This window comes from Vicugna pacos, chromosome 19, assembly GCF_048564905.1.
Source record: "Vicugna pacos chromosome 19, VicPac4, whole genome shotgun sequence".
Lineage (NCBI taxonomy): Eukaryota > Metazoa > Chordata > Mammalia > Artiodactyla > Camelidae > Vicugna > Vicugna pacos.
This window is the reverse complement of record NC_133005.1, coordinates 40,770,206-40,791,495: the sequence shown is the minus strand read 5'-3', so window position 1 is coordinate 40,791,495 and position 21,290 is coordinate 40,770,206. Positions and strand designations below refer to the sequence as shown.

Sequence of the window (21,290 nt, the reverse complement as noted above, 5' to 3'; positions counted from 1 at the left end):
TCAAGGAAAGATGCATAGCCACAAACGCCTGTACTAAAATACAGAATGAGATGTTTGCTAAATGGGGGCTCTCTTGTTGGCTACTTTCAAATGAATCAAATACCACTTCCAACTCTTCTTTGAATGGCCCCAAACCAACTCTTTCTGAAGGGTTTGATGGCCTCTGCGCAAGAGTTTTGATTAAAGTCCAGAATCTCTTAATAGCGAGTGATGGCACGTGAGGCAGAACTCATTTCCTTTTGATGCTCACACATAATTCCATTCCTAGTGGCAGAAATCACGGGTTTAATAGTGCCCTGAATCTCTGCTGACAAAGTCCTTTCCCTAACACGACTTTCCCTGTAGAAGGGACTCTCTCAATGACATCGAGCTATCGTTCACCAAAGGACCAGGAAGACATCTTTCCGAAAGATTCCACAACACGTGAAAGGAAGGAAGATTTTCGTCAGAGTGGTTTCCATAAAGGTATGAAGTAGAGTAAAAAAATTTAAATCAGCGTTCAGGAACTTACCGAAAGCAGCAACGTATGACTGTGGATCCAACACGCTGGTCTTGGCAGAGTATGGACAGAGCATTTCACTCCTCTGTCTCTCACATGGGGAACATTCTTGGGTTCCTATAGAGTCCCAGCAGGAGTCTCCAACATGTTCCTTTAAAAAAAGCAATACGTTCTCTCTCAGCAACTGGATGTCTAGGTGTCCACCTCTCCGCGGCTGTCACAAGATCTGTGGGTCTTCTGGGGTGGGTCTCTTTAAGAAAACCTTAGCTCTCCGGGAGAACGTAACTCTAGTTTTCAGTGTGGTTCTTTTAAAAAATTCTCCCTTGCACTTGGCTACAGGTAAGAAAGAAAGACCTTATTTATTTTACATTGTGAAGCACAATTACAGAACACACCGCACAGCTACTGCCCTGCCCCAAACAGCACCAAACACTGACAGGTCCTAATCTCTTGGCTAATCCTGTGCAGCTGGTGGAACACTGACTTGAGGTGGGAGAAAATTGGACTCCTCTTGTCCTTTTCTGAGCTTTGGGAAACAACACAAGGAGGCAGAAAAAGTCATGCTTAATTCCACAAGTTCACGCAGAAAAAAGAAGACACAAAAAGGAATGTTACAATTGTAAACAGCCAATCTCTCATCTCTCTTTCCTCTGTGCTCCAATGATGAGGTCAAACTCCAGCTTTCAACTTAAAATTAGTTCCATGAAAATCTACTTTATGAGCAGTTTTGAAAATTTCCTTGAATTATCATCAATAAGTGAAAATGTGTGGAAACATGTCTCTGAATGTTAAACTTAGTATCTCAATGATTATAGGTTTATTTTAAATAGTCCACAGCGTGCAAATTAATCATTTAAATCATCTAAAATTCTCTGTGCTAAAATACCCAAATGTTTAAAGGGAAAGTAGGCTGGGGGTGGCACTGTTTTGTTTTATTTAAATCAAACAAATAATTGCCCAAATTACCTCCTTTAAGATTTGGGGAGTTTGGGCTAAATTCCACTTTAACTGCCTGTTTAATGTGGGATATATTCAAAGAATACGGAATGAGACTGGGTATTTGCTAAGCTGCCATTTATCTCTACTGCCTTATGGTTGTATCTTTGCTTTTTTGTTGTTTTTGGAAGTAATTAGGTTTATTTATTTATTTAATTTATTTTTAGAGGAAGGACTGGGGATGGAACCCAGGTCCTTGTGCATGCTAAGCACATACTCTGACACTGAGCTCCACCCTCCACTCCACCCTCGCTACTATTTTAATGACAATAGACAGGCGTAACTGAGGTATAAAAATGAGTATAAGCAAAAGGCACTCCTCTCCCCATCACGGTGAGGCCTCGATACCACTTCTCAGGGGGAGCTACTGGAAACAGCTTAGTTCTTTCACCTATGGTCCTCTTTAATACACACACACACACACACAGACACTCACACACATCCAGTGGCACAGAAGCGTACACAGTGCTTGCTTTTTGGAAAAAAAAAAAAAAAGCAGGAGGCTCCTCTAAGTATAATTCTGCAACTGGCTTTCTGGTTTTCGTTTGGTTTTGTCGTGTTCTTTCCCTCCCATAAATCATGGCCCCCCCGTAGCAGAAGTATACATGGTCCACACTCCTTTTTAACATGGTTCCTGTGGCTGATATCTATTAGGCGAATTCTTTAATCATCCATTCTTGCTGGTCTTTCGGGCCATTTTTAGGTTTTTTCCAAGGCTGCCATAATGTCAACAATGAGATTAAAAAAGGTATACATGACATTTTCTTAAAGTTCCCATCACTCTTGCTTATATTTTGGTACTTAAAAAAATATAAAATGTAGATGTTAAGAAGGGTAGTTAATTCAAGGGTGAAGAAAGGGAGCTGTACAAAAAGTTTTTTTTTTTTTAATAGTATCTTTGGTGGTGATCAGGCAAGTGAACTAGAATGAAATTTAACCAAAACTCTCTCCCAGTGTGGGTAACAGCCTGCTCTTTGCTCAGACTTATCTGTAGATACTGCGCTGTAAGGAGCAGATGGTCTATGATGCTTTGGATTTATTTTATGATTTTCAAAGGTTAGAAAGAACCAGACATTCCAGGCTGCTTCTCTGCTGGACATGAAAGATGTTACAGACTTTCCATGGTCCCGGAGAGGGCCAACTGAACTTTGGTCCCCCTGAAAGTCCTAGAGGGATGTCTCTGTCCTTGGGAGAGGGCCAGTTTGCCTTTCTATGTTAATTTGGGAAAATATTCTCTTTTATTAATCGAGACACGGTACTCAAGCAAATGGAATGAGCAAAAAGGGACCACCAGGTCCATTATAACCAGGATCTGCTGTGTATGTAGATAAGATAAAATGGATTACAGTATCTACATGTGTACATTAAATGTTCATTTTTCATACAAATAGTCCAATTTAATAAGTAATGGCACCTTAGCCCATTAAGTTTCATGGCTAATACATCCCTCCTCCCTCTGAATCTTGTTTAAAGAAAAACATTTGGTTGGGTAATGTGCAAGATGTACCTTGGGGTAGCAATTTATAGTACTTTCTTATCAGAAATTGCTTCCAAATGCCTCATATCCATATTTGAAATTCTGCAGGCAACGATTTTGCTAAATCTCACTCGTGGAGCTACATGGCAGATTACTTCAATTGACAAATATTGAGGCTTGGGTAAAGAGTACACAGAAAAAATAGAGGAAAACCAAATAGAAACAATATGACTATCAATTTTGGCAAGATTTCTTATTACACAGAATTTTACCTAAAATTTAACAATTTAACCAGCATATTTAAAGCCAAATTTTATTTATTAATATTATAATTCCTAGCATATTGGCTAGAACTACCATTTTTAAAATAAATTTTATACACAGATGTTATATAAATGTCTTTGGATTGTCTGTTCCTTCTGTTTTTATTCCTGGAAACCTCTCTAATGTGGTGTCGGCCTCATCATTTAGTTATTAGTCAAAGTCTTTTTTTTGTTAGAAAAGTCTTTCTTATGTTAGGAAAGATACTTCTGGGCCAGTTGGCAAATTTAAAATTTGGGCAGTATTTTACACTGTAGTTTTATATAAATGTTAAATGTCTTCAATATGATATTGTTCCACAGTCATTTCTAGAATGGTACTGTTCTTAGGAGATACACGCTGAGGTATTTATGAGCGAAGGGTCAAGATGCTGAAACCCTTAATTGGGTCAGAACAACATCGAGATAAATGCATAGCAAATATGGCAAAGTGTTAGCTACTGGTTAGGCAGAGTGAAGGAAATAGAGTTAATTATACTATTTCTGCAACATTTTGTAGATCTGATGTGTTTTCAAGATGAACAGCTAAAGAAAAACAAAATTAGCTTCTTAGAGAGACTGTCCCACTGTGATTGAAGTCACCCCTGCCCCACCCCATCTATGCTATTATTTACTTACAGAACCTTAACACAGTATCATTGGTACATTTGTTTATAACTTTATCTGCCATCCTTCTGGATAGAACACATGCAGGGTCTTTAATCACCTCTGTACCCTGAACATTAAGAATGCTAAAAAATGCACAGTGAATATTTTTTGAAAATCTTAATTTGTGGCAAATTCCTGTCACCCATCATATTTTTTGATATTTTTGTCCCTACAATAGTTTCCAGATTCTCAGAAAATGCAAATTTTTGATGTGAACAAAAGTCTAATGACTATACATGCAGACATGGTTGAACCAACTAACATGGCAGAGGGGATGGTGCCTTATAGAACCCAACTTATTTTTAATTTCATCCACTGTTTTGGATTATCTAGGCCATTCAATCCATCTCCTGGCAAAAAATCAATCATAATTGACTGTATTTCTTTTAACACGGGCACATTAAATGCCAACATTTAGTATCATCGGCAAAACCATTAGGAGATGAAGGCAGTGTTACTAAACATATGTGTGGATTTACTGAGTTTCTGGAAAAAAAGAATTACACATATTCACAAACCTCTGTGCCCAGAACAAGCATTCGTGCAAAACACATCCCTTTATCTCATCAAAGCCAACCAGCACAGCTTTGTCTATGCCTTCCTTTTACAGGAATTTGCGGCCAATGCCCAACCTCTTTCTGTCTAATCTTAACTGATTTTCCAGCATGAATGATACAATAGAATCCAATTTGTGTTGATTTTATTATCTGGGTTATTTCTGGAGTCCTAAAGAGTGCACCTTTCCTTTAGACCAGGAATATGTATTTTCCGCCTGGATAATGGATGCAAATGACCTGGCTGGTGTTAGTGACCAAGTCAGGTTTACATAACACGTGGGGTGCATGCTTTTAGGCTTTGAGGGGTTTTGATTTTTGTTGGGCAAAACAGGCATCTGGCATATCAAAGAAAAACAATTCTAGTAAACTAAAAGGATCCCTCAACCTAAAAATAATGAGCTTCATGTGTGCAGCTCATTGTTTGGTTAATTGCCCTTAATTTATTCAGCTGAAATACCTCGCAGCTTTCCATGATTAAAGGGCGCCATGTTTTGACTTGTCATTGGATTAGTCTGATATTGATATAAATGAGCTATAAAGTATCTCCATGATTATCTCCTGAATAGTATAAATGAATTTTCTTGCTCAATAAAGAATGAAGTATACCTGATCTTTGGGCTTTGAAGCAAATCTTCTGCAGTTTGAAGATGAAGGAAAGAGGGGGTGAACCAGCAAGAGATGTATTTCCACAAAGAAATTAAAACTCCCGCTGGTGATGAAGCTTATTTAGTGTGACGAAAATGAATAATGATACAAGTTCCCATTACCATCTTGAACCCGAAAGAAATAAGTCTCCATCAAAAAAGAAAAAAGGATAAAAGAAAACCAGCTAGACAGATACCCTACCTTAATCTCTCTGTTGAACAATGGTCTAATTTCTAGTAGCATATTGACTGCATCTACTGTTGGCTACAAAAGTGTGTATTCCAAACATATATAAAAAGTACACTCATTGCAGGACAATTTAAGAAAATAGGTAAAAAAGGAAAATATACTTTTGCCAGGCATTTCTCAGATAAAAATAACGTATTCACACTACAACTTTCTCCAGGAGTCACCCTGGTACCTGTATGTTGATGATCGTAAGTAGCGCACAGTTCAGGGGTTATAAACTACACGCAACAGATCTTTTCCCCCGTAGAACAACAAAGACACATTGAAGGGAGAACAGCTGGTAGCCGATAAATGTTATGTTTTGCCCCCCCCAAATGAGTAAGACACTCCCATTTTCTTTCATTGAGTGACTTTTCCATGTTTCTAGAAGATGAGCCATTTGAAAAACACGTCCAGAATTCTGTACCTGACTGCACAGATCTGATCTGAACCCTCTTTATTCTGTGAAGCTTTTCTCCCTTTATTTCTGACCATGTCCTTGCGACTTTTAAATGACTGTGAATCTTTTTATTTATTTATTTATTTACTTACTTATTTATTTAACTTTGTTTTTTGACTGTGAATCTTTTAACTTGCCTTGGTGCAGGGGATCTGAGACGGAGCTGCCCATCGGAAATAAAATGTAAGTCACATACATAATTTTAGATTTTCTCATAGCTACAGTTTAAAAAATAAAAAGAAATCAATTTAATAATATATTTTGTTTAATCCAGTATATCCCCAATGTTATCATTTCAACAGGTAATCGGCATAACAATATTGTGCTTTATTTTTTCATATTGAGTCTTTAAAATTGATGTGTATGTTACACTTACAGCACGTGCAGTGGACTGAATGTTATGTCCCCCCTGGAATTCATGTGTCAAAATCCTATCTCCCAGTGTGATGATAGGAAGAGATGGGACCTTTGGAAGGAGATTACATCATGAGGGAGGCACCCTCATGAATGGGATTAGTGCCCTTATAAAAGGACACCAAAGAGCTCTCTCACTCTATTTTTGCCACATGAGGAATACAATGAGAAGGCAGCACTTTGTGACCCAGAAGAGGGCTCCCAGTCTCTGACATGCTGACACCCTGATCTCAGACTTCCCAGCCTCCAGAACCATGAGAAATAAACCACTGTCGTTTATAAGCTACCTTGTCTATGGTACTTTTTATGGCAGCCCAAATGGGCTAAGACAGCACATCTCAACTCAAAGTAGCCACATTTAAAGACTACAAAAACCACAGGTGGCTTGGGGCTGCTGGCTCGGGAAGCACAGTTCTAAGAGAAATACAAAGGGGAAGGGAATTGACATCAGCAAGCCTACGGGCTTGGGACTGCCTTCCATCAACAGTCTGGAGTCAGTTAACCAAGGCACTGAACCTGCGGGCTGTGGATTTTAAATCTTTAAAATAAACAGGTCAGGGTAGACGGCCTTAAGTCTTTAAACTCTAAGACTATGATAGTATTATCATAATGAAGAAACGTTTGCTTTCCGGCTTCCCGGGGGTTGCTCTGAAAAACCATTATCCATGGTTTAGTAAGTTACATTCCCACTGAGACCCACCGTGGAGCAGCTACACAGGCTTGTCCTGCAAGGAGCAGTCAGCTTGCAGATCAGAGCCTGCAACTGAGTGAGCTGGCTCTAGGATTCTTTCAGTGGAGGCTCATAATTGATACTGCTGTCTTTGAAATTTCTTTACTTTTTAATAGCATCTTAATAAATATGACGTGCTTGCTCCAATGCATTCACAAAGGTTTCTTAATTATCCAGTTTCAGGTGAGCTGGGTGTTGACTCTTGGAGAGTCTCTGGGGGGCTCATATAATGCGTTTTTGCCTCTCTCATTGTCTGCATTTTAAGTGACACCATTCCCAAAGCACCCTCTAAATCACAAAAAGTCAGTCATTTTCCTGTGATGACGCTGGATGCAGAACCTTGGCTGCACTGACGGGCACCTTAGCTGTACTGCACGCTCTTAATCTTTGGTTGGGAAGCACCTGACGTCTGCTATTTCAACTTCAATGAGGAAACGGAGGGCTGGAAAGATTCAGTAGTTTTCTCAAAATTACACAATTATTTACGAGGGAAGGTAGAACTTGAATGAGACTTTCTGGAGGGATGGAGGAAGTCCTTGGCCACTAGGTTTCTCTTCCTGACTGTCCCTTTCTCAGGGGATTCAGGCCTGTGGATGGCCCAAGCACTGTTCACTCCTCCAGGTCAGGGGTTCTCAAGGCTGGCTGTAAATGAGAATCACCCGGGGGGATTTTTAAACCCCTAAACATGGCACCCAGACCTACTCAGTCAGAGTCTCTAAGCTTCATCTGGTCTGTGCTGAGGCTGGAGGTGGGCGTTACTTCAACATTTTCCCGCATACTCTGATATTGCAAACCAAAGCTGAGAACTATTATTTGAGTCAAAAGTAGAAATGAAACCTTAACCTAAGGAAAGGATATTTCCCTTTTACTCATTAAATATATAGGCTTGCACACATAAAGAGAAGATGGCGGCAGGGAGGGTATAGCTCAGTGGGAGAGTGTGTGCCAAGCATGTAGAATGTCCTGGGTTCAATCCTCAGCACCTCCGTTAAAAAAAAAATTAAAAAACCTGATTACTCCTAAAAATAAATAAATAAATAAATAAATAAATAAATAAATAAATTTAAAAATCTTATAAAAAAGAGAAGTAGATGACTAAAATTGTGTGAATATGGGTGTTGTACCAAATATACTATCTTTTTACTAAAAATTTAAAAAGTGCAAGGATTGTGTGTGCTTGTACTTTCAGACTTCAGTTTGTTTTTCTTAAGCATTTGTTCCTACTGACAAAACCAACCAACTTCAGGTAACTTGGTACTTCTGTGCTTAATTCTATTCCAATCCTTCCACCTCTGTTCCCAAGCAAGTTCTCAGCACTCACATCCTGCCCTTAATCAGCCTGAAGACCTGACTCATACACATTTTAAAATAAATCTTGTACATTTCTTGTCATGCAATAGGAAGCCCACGGATGGGAACCCCGATCCCTGTTGTCTCTGCACTCAGGCTTCGTGCCTCCCAGTGCCCACGTGAGCACGCTCCACTCTGGGATTTTGTCCACATTCCTGATGGCGAGAATGCTCCTCAGGGTACAGGCGCCTTCGGAAGCAAACCTCCTTTTATCGGATTGGCCAGGTCTCTGTTACAGGGTCACTCCAGGCGAACAGGATTCGGGGAAATGTAGTTCTTTTAAGCAGGGCATACTGTAACCAGGTCCGCTCCCCCAAGAAAAACCACCACCACCATCAGCAAAAACTATTGTTTCATTGCTAAGGACAAAAGGGGAAACTGGACATGGGGGCGGTGACACACAGTACGCCATCCTCTCGTTGTGGTACCACTGTTTCTCATTCCTGCGTTTCAGCACTCAGTACAACTTATAAATGAATGAATGAATGAATATATAATTACAAGTCCCTTTGTATATTGCCCATACATTGCCCTCTGTTTCTATAGCGTCAACGTCTGCTTTTCTCACCAGTGTCTCTGTGCCACCTACCCTATTGTTTGGTGTCTGGAAGAAACTTGGCAAATACGTGGTCGCTGAAAGTTGATGAGATGACGGGTGAGAAGTGAGAACAAGAGCGAGCAGTCTTTTCCTTATCTGGTCACAATCTACTCTATTTAGTTAATTGATTTTTTTTTAATCAAAATATCTTTAGTGTTGTAATGCCACTGCGTTTGAAAGAGTGTTTTTCCTTATGTTTGCTTTCAATATAAGTTTTGGCATAAAGTACCAAACCCTGAATTATATGGAAGACTAACAACGCTTGATAGAAGTAAAGGTTTGTTTTCAGAGTTCATATAGGATTCAGAGCACCGCATTAAGAATTCCATAAAACAGCACAAAATTTAACGCAATATGTTAAACACATATACTACAATGTTATCACCAAAATGAAATTTACATAAACCAAAAACATTAATCAGACATATTGAAGCTAACTTTAAACTACTGACTTGCACTGTTCTGGAAAGCAGTGAAATGTTGCATCAAGGTACATAACTTCATTTCACAAAAATCTAAATATCATGAAATCCTTTTTACACACCTCCGGCGCTGCTGAGTCCGCTGGCTGAAACCCGCTATGTGGCTCACCTGTTCCCTCTAAGCCCCACGTCCCCTCGGCTCTAATCTCTCTCTTGACCCTTTTCCCCAGCTTGCAGGTCATCAGCTAATGCCTTAGCAGTCGGCATGGATGGAACATACGCTGACTCAGCAAAGACATGGGTAAAAGACAGACGTGGAAGAAAAATAAGGAAAAGCATTACACTTGTGCTTTTTTGAAAGAAGAGTTTTCGCTTACTTTGCAAAGCACATTGAAAAAAATCACAGCACCACACTGTGCCTTTAGCACCAATTTTAGAAAGGTCCCCTCTCCCTTCCATCAACTATTAAACACAGAGCACTCTGAGAGGCAGCCAATTCTCACTTGCCATGCGGTAAAATCCTCAGTTTTTCCTTTTACCCAAATGACCTTGGAAAAAGCAGATATCCACTCTCAGCATCCGTTGCATTCTTGTAAGATGCAGTGCTAAAAGCTCAGAGTCCAGGTTTGGTGATGATGGACAAATGAGATATAGATGAGCCGGACACTGTTTATTAGAAAACAAACACTCTTATAATGAGATCATGTCATTCTCACATTTCATATCCTTCAAAGGCTTCCCATCGCTCTCAGAATAAAATTCAACTCTTCACCGATATTTCCCGCTTCTCTGACTCACCCTGCATGTGTCTCTGTTCCCTGGACCCCATTCGATCCACTGCCCTCACCTTTACATCTCTTCAGCCTCATCCTTATCACAGTGCTCCTCTGTCTATGTGACTTGACTGCCAAATTATCCAGTGGCTAATTCTCATCCTTCATGCCTCAGCCCTAAGTCCTCTGTTAAGTGGCTTCCTTATCTAACACCCGTCAAGACCCTCCCTAACTAAACACCCTCTTTAATACTCTCCATAGCACTCTATGGAATTATTACGTTTGTTACATGTCTATATTCTGTGTTCCCTGCCTAACATGAAAAACCCATGAGGCTGGCATTGTCTACCTGGAACAGAGCATGGCAAATCTAAGTATTAAAGAAAAAATACACTGAATAAATAGTGTTTGGGTAAAATGAATACATTTCAGGTAGCCTGCTTCAACACATAAATTCTCATTCAGCTACAGAAACCAGCTAAAGAACTGTGAATGCCTGAACTCTGTGGTAACTACTACTTACACACCCAACGCCTGGGACGTGTGTAACCCAGATGTCAGCTGCGATCTCATTCATTCATTTGTTCGTTCATTTTTCCTATGCAAGGTCCCGGACTGGGCACAGAGACATGGTGGTAAGATCTCATAAAGGTGGGTATGCGTCTTCTATCCCATGACTTGTGGACATCTGAAACAGCCAACGTTTTTTTCCCTACAACTTGGCGTTGGGTAAGAAATGAGGCAAGATGGGTAAGAAGAGGGTGCTTCCCATTTCCTTTTCCTGGGCATGTGCCTTTTTCCCCCACAACCCATCACCCAGGCAGGATTTTCATTTTCCGTGAAGAAAGTGAAAGGCCCCACAGGCCCAGCATAGCCATGAGTGAGACAGACTTCCACCTGCTAGGGGTGGGGCTGGGGATTGCGGGAAAGGAGGAGGAGCTTCAGTAAAGCAAACACACACTATGTGAAACGCTTATTCTCAGAACATGTTCACCCGACCCTGCGCCGGTCCCCACCCTGTGCTCCCACACACTATCTGACAACCGGTTCTTCACTCTTCTCTCCCACCTTGGCCCTTCCAGGGACAGTCTCCATAATCTTTTAAACAAGGCTTGTTGCTTGAGGTCTGTTAGCCAAGGTCTTAATCTTTCACCCAACAATCCATGGGGCTTTAAAAAAAAACTTTACAACTAAAGCAACATCCTTTCTAAGATACATCAAGTGCCCCCTGTTGCCATATTGGTATTGTTCTCATCTTATGACAGCCAGGTATATGGGGACATTTTCTGAAGGAATGGTAGAGAAAAAAGACTGATGGTTAATGACGAGGCTACCAGAATACCAGGGAGCTGAGTATATGACACATGATAATTTTTTACACTGAAAATAACTTAAGACATAATAATAAAGTCAGTGTTTTCTATGCACCAGTCATTGTTTTAGACACTTTACATATATTATCTTCTTCGATCCCCATATTTGCCTTATATGGTAGGTACCGTATCATCCCCATTTTACAGAGAAATAACTGAGGCTGAGATGGGTTAAACAATTTGCCCAAGATCACAAAGCCCTCCGAATGTTTCTCCACATCACCGCTCCGACTAGAACTATGGTTTCTAGATGCAGAGAGGTCAGAGGAAATATTTTCACTCTCAATGAGCTGAGATCGTACCTATGAGCACTGGGGCCTTCTCTCAGAGCAGGGAGTGACAGGAGAAGCCTGGGCAGGAAATCTGATGGAGACAGCCAAGATCACGTTGTTCCCAACTCATTAAAACAAGAAGCCAATGCTGATCGCTGCTTAGTACGCACCAGACTCTGCTAAGCACTTTCAAAGCTTAATCACATTGAACCCCTCAAGTCTCTAAGGCAAGTGTTATACATATATTTTTTAAATGATTCTCTAACAGCTTAAAACCCTTAGGTCACAAATCTGGTGAGTGGAGGAGCTGGGTTTCTGCTTCGATGACAAGAATTTTTAACTGCTGCACTGTCCTACCTCCCCTGACGCTGAGCTCTGGGGTTCCCGGGGAGGGGGTTCAGACATTCGTCACCCTGTGGGCTTACGACTTGTTCCCAAGCTTATGTTATGCATCACCTCACATCTTCCCTTGGGTTCCCGGTGCAAATCACACATGACTGTAATTCTCCCCTACTCAAAAGAAACTTAAAGAGAAGACATCGATAAATTCATTCTCACTAAGCAACACTTTCCCATTTAGACTGCATTTCATAATAACCTAATAATAACAAACTCATGGAGGCAGACAGAATAACTTGTTGAGACTGTAACTTCTACTCAAGAGTTTAAGACATGATGGAGTCTTTACATATTTACAACAAATCTTCTCTAGAAAAGAAATTTTAGAAATGCCATCTTGCTTCTGGAGTCGAATATCAGTAATCTATTAAATATACTAATCAAAGTATTAAAGCGTTCATAGTTGGCGAGGACCAGGTGGATGGTTTTTCGGTTCACACTGGCTCAGGCGTGCTGGTTTTGTAAGTTCACTTCCTCTCATATACTCCCACCAGCCATACCTCTGAAGTGACTGAGAAGCAGCGGCAGGGACTCTTTAAGTAGTAAGCAATCCTTTATAAGATATAAATCTTTTGGCTTGGTGGCTCCTTCAAGACAGGTCACAATGGCTCATTGAGAAATGCTCTCTTTCTGCCGAGGGCCATCGCGAGGGCGTGAAGCTGCAGGGGCTGGACCATGACTTGCAAAGCTGAGGCACACAGTGTGTGTGTGTGCTTTTGTGCGGTTGTTTGTTTGTACAAGAAACGGTCCTAGAAAATTGAGTTTGAAACTGCAGCATTTAACTGAGTGTTGTGCTTATCTTTACGGCTGTAAAATAAACCACCCCAAATCTCAGTGCTTTAAAATACCATTCATCGTTACCCCTCATGGTTCTGCGGCCTGACTGGATATGCCATCAGTTGGCGTCTATGTCCCTCTGACGTACTCCCATCAATGATTTTTTGGTGCGGGGGCTGGGGAGGGGGTTTCTGTACTTTCTGGAAGTTCAAGTCTCTTCAGGCTCATCTTGTATTTCCTGCCCCAGTCCTAGAATTAGCTTTTTTTCCAAGAAGCCATGGTTCCTTTTATTGGAGAGTGGAGTTAGAAACCAAAATCTGGGCCCTTGGTGTGTTCTTTGTGGCAAGTGCATTGATGATTCCAACACATGTATATATACTAATTATAAACATACATGCATCTATAAAAACTTCTATATATATATTTATCTATATCTATCTTAAGCCAAGCAAAAGTCCATGCTCAATGACTCCAACTCTAATCCATTACCACATCGATCATCCGAGCCTTCTCCCTTGCTTGTCTAACTTCCTACTCCAACGAGAACCCTGGTTTCCCCCATCTGCATCCATTTACTCAATTGTTCGGTTCCAGTGTACATGCCTAGTGGTTTCAGAAATATTAACTGCCACCCCCACGGGAAACACCTTTGTCAATCACAGTGCTGATGGGAAATTTATTTTGCCTTTAGTCTTACAGACCCTACTCATTTCCAGAGTTACTTCGATCAGCACCTTTTCCCCCTACCTCCTTCATCAAGTTTGTTTCCTGTATTTGTAACACGGCTGGATTCTGCTATTATGGTCTGTATTCCATCCTGGGATCCCGCGATCTCTTAAATGCTTTATTTCCAACTTGGATACATTAAGGTTCACTTCTTGTGCTCTAAAGTCCTATGGGTTTTTGACAAACACATGATATCCTGTGTCTACCAGTACAGCATCATACAGAAGAGCTTCACGCCCCTGAAACCAAACCAAACTGAAGCAAAAACCTGTGCTTCACCTATTTCAGCAGCCTCCTGCCAATCCAACCTCTGGCCATCACTGATCTGACCACCACCCCTCTACAGTTTTACCTGTTCCAGAATGTCACATAAATGGAATCATACAGTATGTAGCTTTTAAAGACTAGTTGGCTTGGGAATTTTGAAAATAGAAATTAAGAAAACAAGGAAAACGGAGAGCTGAGTACTCTTAAAAATATATGAAGCAAAAAATGGTGAAATAAATGAACTTTTATGGAAAAAGTAACATTTGACTTTCCAATAAAATATAATTTACATGTAGAAAGGCGCCAAATGACAAGGGGAATGGGTATGATATTAGAGAAAGCACAGACAGATCAACAGAACAGATTAGAAAGTCCAGAAATAGACTCACGCATCGTGGTGGATAGATGTTTAAAAAGGTGCAAAGGCAGCTAAATAGAGACAAGACGGTCTTTTTGCCAAATTATGCTAGAACATGAAAAACAAAATATTTGAGCCTGATTCCTATCATGCGCCCTATATAAAAATTAACTCACACTGGAAGCATAGTCTTAAAAACCTAAAACTATAGCACTTCTCGAAAAAAAAAACCACAGAAGAAATCTATGTGACCCTGAGTTAGGCAAAGATTTCTTAGATGTAACACCAAAAGCATGATCCATAAAAATTTTAAAAAATTGATAAGCTGGACTTCACCAACACTGAGAACGTCTGCTCTTCAAAAGACAAAGTTAAGACAACGAAAAGACAAGTCACAGGCTATAGGGAAATATTTGCAAAACTTCTATCTGATAAAGAACTTTTGTGTAGAATATACAATGAACTTTCAAAATCCAACAGTAAGAAAACAATTCAGTTAGAAAGTGGGCCAAATAATAGACATCTCACTGATTTAAGGATGGCAAAACACGCATGAAAACTGTTCAGTGTCATCAGTGATTAGAGAGATGCAAATTAAATCCACAATATGGCACTAGTGCACACCTAACACAATGGGAAAAAGGAAAAAAGCCCAAACTGAAATCTGACACTTCCAAGATGCAGAGCAATTGGAACACGTACTCATTGCTGGCGTGACTACAGAACAGCAGAGACACATCCACTTTGGAAAACTTTTGACAGTTTCTTATAGTGTTAAACATACACTTGCCATTCGACCCAGCAATTCAGATCCTAGGGATTTATCAAAGTGATACAAAAATTTATGCTCACACCAAAACCTATAGCGAAATTTTTATGGTGGTTTTGTTTATAATCTCTAAAAAGTGGAGAATGTCCCTCAACTGGAGAATGGAGAGAAAGCTATGGTACCTTCATACAATGGAATAACACTCAGGGATTAAAAAAAAAAAATAAGAGCCAACTATTGATACAGGCAATAGCATGGATGAGTATCGAATGCTCTGTGAAAGAAGCCAGACGCCAAAGACTGCACGTGTCTGATGCCATTTACGCAACACATTTATAAGGGGAAAAACTATAGGGTGGGAAACAGATTACTGGCTGCCATGGCTTGATGGTGGAGGAAAGGAATGCCATGGGTTGATGGTGGACAACGGAGAAACAGAAATACATTTTAGGAATAAAAAAATTTTCTGTGCCATGGCTGTGGGGCGGGATAATGTGATTCTATGCATTCGTCAAAACCCATAGAACTCTGCGCCGCAGAATGAATCTTACTGTGTGAGTGTGTAATCAGCCAACAACAACAACGCTGTCATAGAGTCTAAACAGTACACCATCAGGATGACACATGACTTCAGATCCCTGCCTCCCAGTTCCAAGATCTTTGTTAAATATCTTTTAAGGCCTTACCTATATGGGGCCAGTGGAGGTTGAGGTGAGTTTTGGGGGGAACAGCCAGGATCTAAGCTGATAGTCGTAGAAGAGTTCTAGGCCAACGATTTTGCAAATCAACCCAAATCCACTCTGTCTATGGATTCTCCTTTTTTTTCTGTAGAACATAAATCTTCACTTTTCTGCCCTCTGTATTTGTGATAAATTCCCTCTTTATCCCTCAAGACTTCTGCCTAGAGGATATTGCCTGTGCCTGGATCCCAAATGGTGACTCTCAAAACATCTTCAGGAAACGCACTGTCTAATTGTTGGGACCCTGATGAAATTTCGTCAGGCAGAGTCACGTGAACATCTGAACTTTCTGAGACTTAGTGTATCCGAAATAAAAGCAGACACACAGCCCTGAAAGTGCCAGCCTTCCTACCGGGTACTATTTCAGCATCCCTTGACAGACGGATGGATGACATTCACGGCAACCAGCACGCACCACAGTCCACATCCTTCCCTTGTCCTCCTGGTAAGCCTTGGAAATCCGAGCTACGGAAGAGAGGAGGTGCTCCCTCCCTCCTCACCAAGGGACTGTGTGAGTTGATGTTATGATAGACTTCTTGGATCAATATTTCACAGAGCAAATTCAAATCTGGTATAAATATAGTTTCAAACATCTTAACTCCATTCCCCTGAGTTTCAGCAAATCCTGAAAGCAGCTTCTGAAGTCCTTTCATTCCATGCCGGTACACACACCAGCACGACTGGTGGCCCCACGCTTAGAAGAAAAGAGTCTCCAGTTCCCATATCGTAAGCAGTGTCAATATGTCACAGACACTGTCCATGCATACAATATGAGTGTGTTCAGGGCTGGCCGCGGCTGTGAACCGCAGGAGTGGAATGAAAGTTAGGACAGAGACAAAGCGAAGCTGTCCTTTTAAGTGAGGGCAGAAGTGCCAGGGAACACGGAGAGGCATCTAGCATCTCCTAATTGCATCCCGTCTGCCCTGGTGATGCCACCTCCCAAGGCTTTGTCCAGCCGACACCATCCCTGAACGAACAATGGGGACTTTTACTTTATATATGTTTCCCCCGTCAATGTTGCAGACTCATTTCGACAGAAACATGGCGGGGTGATATTGTCCAAAAGACGATTCGACAGTGTGATACACAGACTTTCTCTGTAGCTTGTTGTCCACTAGAATGATTTAGGGGAAAAGGGAAAAATAAGGTGATCTGTAGAGAGAAACCAAACTAATAAATTAGTATCTTTTCAGAGGGATGTAGTAAGAAAGCTACTAGAAAAGTAACTGTGTGGCTTCTAAGTCCTGCCTCTTTTTCTTTCTAGCACCATGACCTTGGGTAGGATACTTAACCTCAAGGGACCGCAGTTACCATGTAGGCAGAAGCAACCGCGTCCTTAATTTACCTGTAGTGCGCATGACATTTTTTCCCAAAATAAATCAAAGGAGTTTTTTTTTCATCTTTTCTGATTTCAGAAGGAGCTATATAACATTGTATGTTTGTAATAGCTTTAAAAAAAATTTTTTAAATACACTTTATTTTTATTTATTTATTTTGGGGGAAGGGAATGAAGTTTATTTAACTATTTAGTTTTTAATGGAGGTGCTGGGGATTGAACCCAGGACCTCATGTATGCTGAGCATGTGCTCTACCACTGAGCTAGACCCTCCCCCTGCAACAGTTTTCATCCCTGGATTGCAAGACGATTTACAGGTAGGTACCACTGATGTCCAAGATTTCAGTGAGAGATGGGAAGGAAATAAAGAACTTGATCAGATAACTGATATTTACAGAATGTCTGCTCTTTGCCCTATTCAGCCTGCATCATCTCATTTGGTCTTCATCATGCATCTGTATGGTAGGTATCCTAATTCCCATTTTACAGACAGGAAAGTTGAGATTCGAAGAGATTAAATAACCTATTCCACATATCACATCTTTCTCCAACACCCACAGCTAACTTTCCATCGCAGGACAGAGGAAATATCTGCCTCAAGTCAGAGTTTTGGTCACTCTAAGTAGATTACCTTCTTGACTTCAAGTAAATGTTTTCCTCGTTAGCTTTTTTATGTTATCACAGTTCTTAGAATAATAAAGAGCATAGGATCCTTGGTCAGACTGCCTCAATTCAGTTTCAGTTCAACTACTCATCAGCTGTGTGACTTAAGCCAACATGTTACACTTTTCCTGAGCTTCAGTTTCCTTCTATATAAAATGGCATAACTATAAAATCTTCTTTACAGAATCACCGTAAAGATTAAACAAGACAGTATATATACAGCGCTTAGAACTCTGCCTGGCAGTAATATCATAACAAAGACACTTTAAAACTATAATTAAACCTGTGGTCATGCATTCACTGACTTCTATACGTGATACTCAGTTTGATTTGATCTTTGACAAAAAAATGCATATGGTTATTTGGCCTATTTGCTGTTAATTATGACTCGGATTAAGCACTTAGGTGTGCATTTAATGAAGTTTGGAGCTTGGCAATCCTTTCTTCTTTAAAAGGAAATACAAAGATAGAAAAAGAACATTACAACAAATATTTATATATTAATTCTGTACTGTATAAATACATTTTGGCAAAATCCTTTGCAAAAGTCAGAAAACGAAAACAAAACAAAGAAAAAAATAGGAAAAAAATGATTACAGCAGAGAAAAAGCAACCAAGGAGGTAGAGAGTATACAGAAAGACATCCTCAGAGGACTTACGACATCTGCTGTTTTCTTTTTTATTTTTTTCACCCTCAAATCCACAAAATATGTTTAGTTGATTTTCTCATGTCATCTTATAGTTGATGCAGGGTGAGGGGGTAGGACCTTAGCAGATCATGCAAATTTTTAGAGATTTCGGTTTGAGAGTTGAAGAGTTATGGCAATGTTGTGGATCGTCAGTAACTGAGAGATCACATAATTTTCCTGCTATCCAGGGGCTGTTCATTACTTTTGTTCACAAATCCTCACTTCACCCTGGCCTACAAAGCCCAGTATTATCAGGTCCTGGCCTGCATCTCTAACCGTAGCCTCTACTACTAGTCATTCCCTGAATTAGTCAGGGTCAGTTAGGTTGTGCTGCTTTAATGAACAACTCCACTATCTCAGTGGCTTAACTAGAATTTCTTTCTTTTTCATTTAGTTTCTTTCTGAGATGATTGACTCCCTGACATCTATCGTCCTTTCAATGAATGAGCCATCTTGACACAAGACCTTTCATATTCGCTTTTACAGGAAAAGAGACTTGAGAATCACAAGTGGCTTTTCACTGCTCCACTGAAGAACACACATCGTTGTTGTCTGCATCCTGTTGGACAGAAAACTCAGATGTTTCTCAAGGAAACCAAATGACGTAGTGTCTGTGTGCCCAGAGGAAAAGGAGAGATGGATATTGGTTGGTATCACGTCTGCTCTTTCTCTGAGCTCTGATTCCATGGACCTTTTTTATTTCTGGAACACTCCATGCTTATTTCTATCTTAGGGATCTTTGCACCAGCTCTTCTGTGGTGCAAATCAATAGAGCATTCCATGTACTGAGAATGGTCAGAGCAATCACCCCCATCATAGAAAAACACACTTACCTACGTTCCTCACAAAGCTGGTCCCTGCTTCTCACTCTTGGTCAAATGCCACCTCCACAGAGAGGCCTTCCCAGTCACACTCTGTCACTTTATTCTTTAATTTTAAGTAGAGCAGTTACCACTAGCTAATGTTTTCTTGCTTTTTAAGGTTTATTTCTTATCTCTTCTCCCTCCTTGAAATACAAGCTCTAAGAGACTAAGGATTTATTTTATCTTCTTTATTAGCAGGAATTCTAGCCCCTCCAGCCTGGTCCTTGCACGTAACTGCAGTCAGTAAATATTCTGGGGGACAAATGAATAAACCAAAGGATAAGCAAATTAAAGTCAGTTCATATGTGTTCAAAATTTACTTGACCAAACAATCTAAGCCCACCTCCAATTCAACCCTGGAATCCCCTCTGTAGTGTTTCAGGCAGAACATCCAGACTCCACTTGAACACACCTGCGAAGCTCACCACTCATCAAGGGCAACATAAATGTATTTGCCGAGTGTGAGCACTGTTCTAAGAACATCTCATTATATTTTTATCTCTGTAACAACATTTATGAGGGTTATTGTTACCATCACATTGAAAATTTAGAACTAGTGGCTTAGAGAAGTTTAGTAATGTGCCCCAGGTTCACAGTTAGTGATTCAAAACAAAGCTATTTTAACCTCAAAATTAAGCTCTTAAGTAAAATGATCTACTATTTTTCAGAAGGTAGACTATTCAGTTTGGGGATACCTCTAATTGTTAGAAGGACATCTCTTTCTAAACTAGTATGAAATATAAATTATATTACTTGATATAAACCAAAAAAAATGCCTCCCTATCATTCACATATTTTTCTGCTGATTAAAGTCACTTATAATATTGTTCCCTTTTGCATCTGGAAGCCACAACAAAATGTGAAAACGGTCTTCAACAATATGACTATTTCTAGACAATTCTCCATCTTAGCTGCCATCTTTTTGGTGTAGAGGAACTTATCAACAGCCCTTCCAGACTGTGGTCCCCGGCTGGGAGTGGTTCTTCCCAGGATGATCTGTGTCCTGTACTGGGTCATGGGCCCTTCATTCTTGCTGGTTTGTACACGTGTTCCATTTCTATAGCCTGTTTGTTGCCTTAACTTATTTAGCAAAGGAGCCTTACCTACCAACTTCTACTGAGCATCATCTAAAATATCACAGATGATGAAGAACAACCAGCTCCTGTGTAATGTATTCAGTTCTAGCCTAAATGTTCCCCTAGATTGATCCCTATTAAACATGAAGAAGGAAGAGAGAACAAATGTCCACCCGCCTTGATGCCTACGAAGGGCCTCCTACTCCAAACACCAAAGGCCATTTGCCAGAATAAATGCCATTATGATCACATGAAAGGAAACACATCCACCCGGCCGATAAGGAGTTCTTCCTAGAAGCTGACGAGGGTTCCTGGACCCAATTCCCACACATTTGGGTGGACACTGACCCGCCCCACTGTCCCCAACAAGCAATTGTCAGACACGAGCAGGTTGTCTGAGAATTCAGCTCAATTCTACACCATCTACTGAAGACAGGATCAGCTTCCAGAGGTAACAGGCTCAGCCCCACATGACCAAGGCTCCGTTTCAGACGCCAGTCGCAAGCCCAGGGGCTGTTACCCGTGCTTCCGACCAACCATCTACAAACCGGAGCTTCCAACAGCCCCTTCCAACTCAGGATGCCAGTACCAAGTCCAAGTTGTCACCTGCGGTTCTGACTGGCTAGAAATCAGAGGTGCCTAAGACCCCTCTTTGGGTTTGATTAATTTGTTAAAACAGCTAGATTATCAACTTATTATCAAAGGATATTAATGAGTATGAATCAACAGGCAGATGAAGAGAGTCAGGAGGCGGGGTCCTGAACGAAGGAGCTTCTGTCCTCTGGAGCCTGGGGCCAAGCAGGGTAGCACACGGAGGGTCAAAAAGCTATCCATTTGGGGGTTAGATGGAGGCTTCATTACATAA

General features: G+C 40.6%; 1 long non-coding RNA gene across 1 annotated transcript in view; it reads right to left on the bottom strand.

Moving 5' to 3' along the window:
* Positions 1 to 517: 517 nt before the first annotated feature.
* The window catches only part of LOC140687470 (uncharacterized), a 50,587-nt gene continuing 29,814 nt past the window's right edge, over positions 518 to 21,290 (bottom strand). The window contains exon 3 of the long non-coding RNA XR_012061854.1: positions 518 to 650. This is a non-coding gene — a long non-coding RNA (uncharacterized lncRNA). The remainder of the gene's footprint in view (positions 651 to 21,290) is intronic.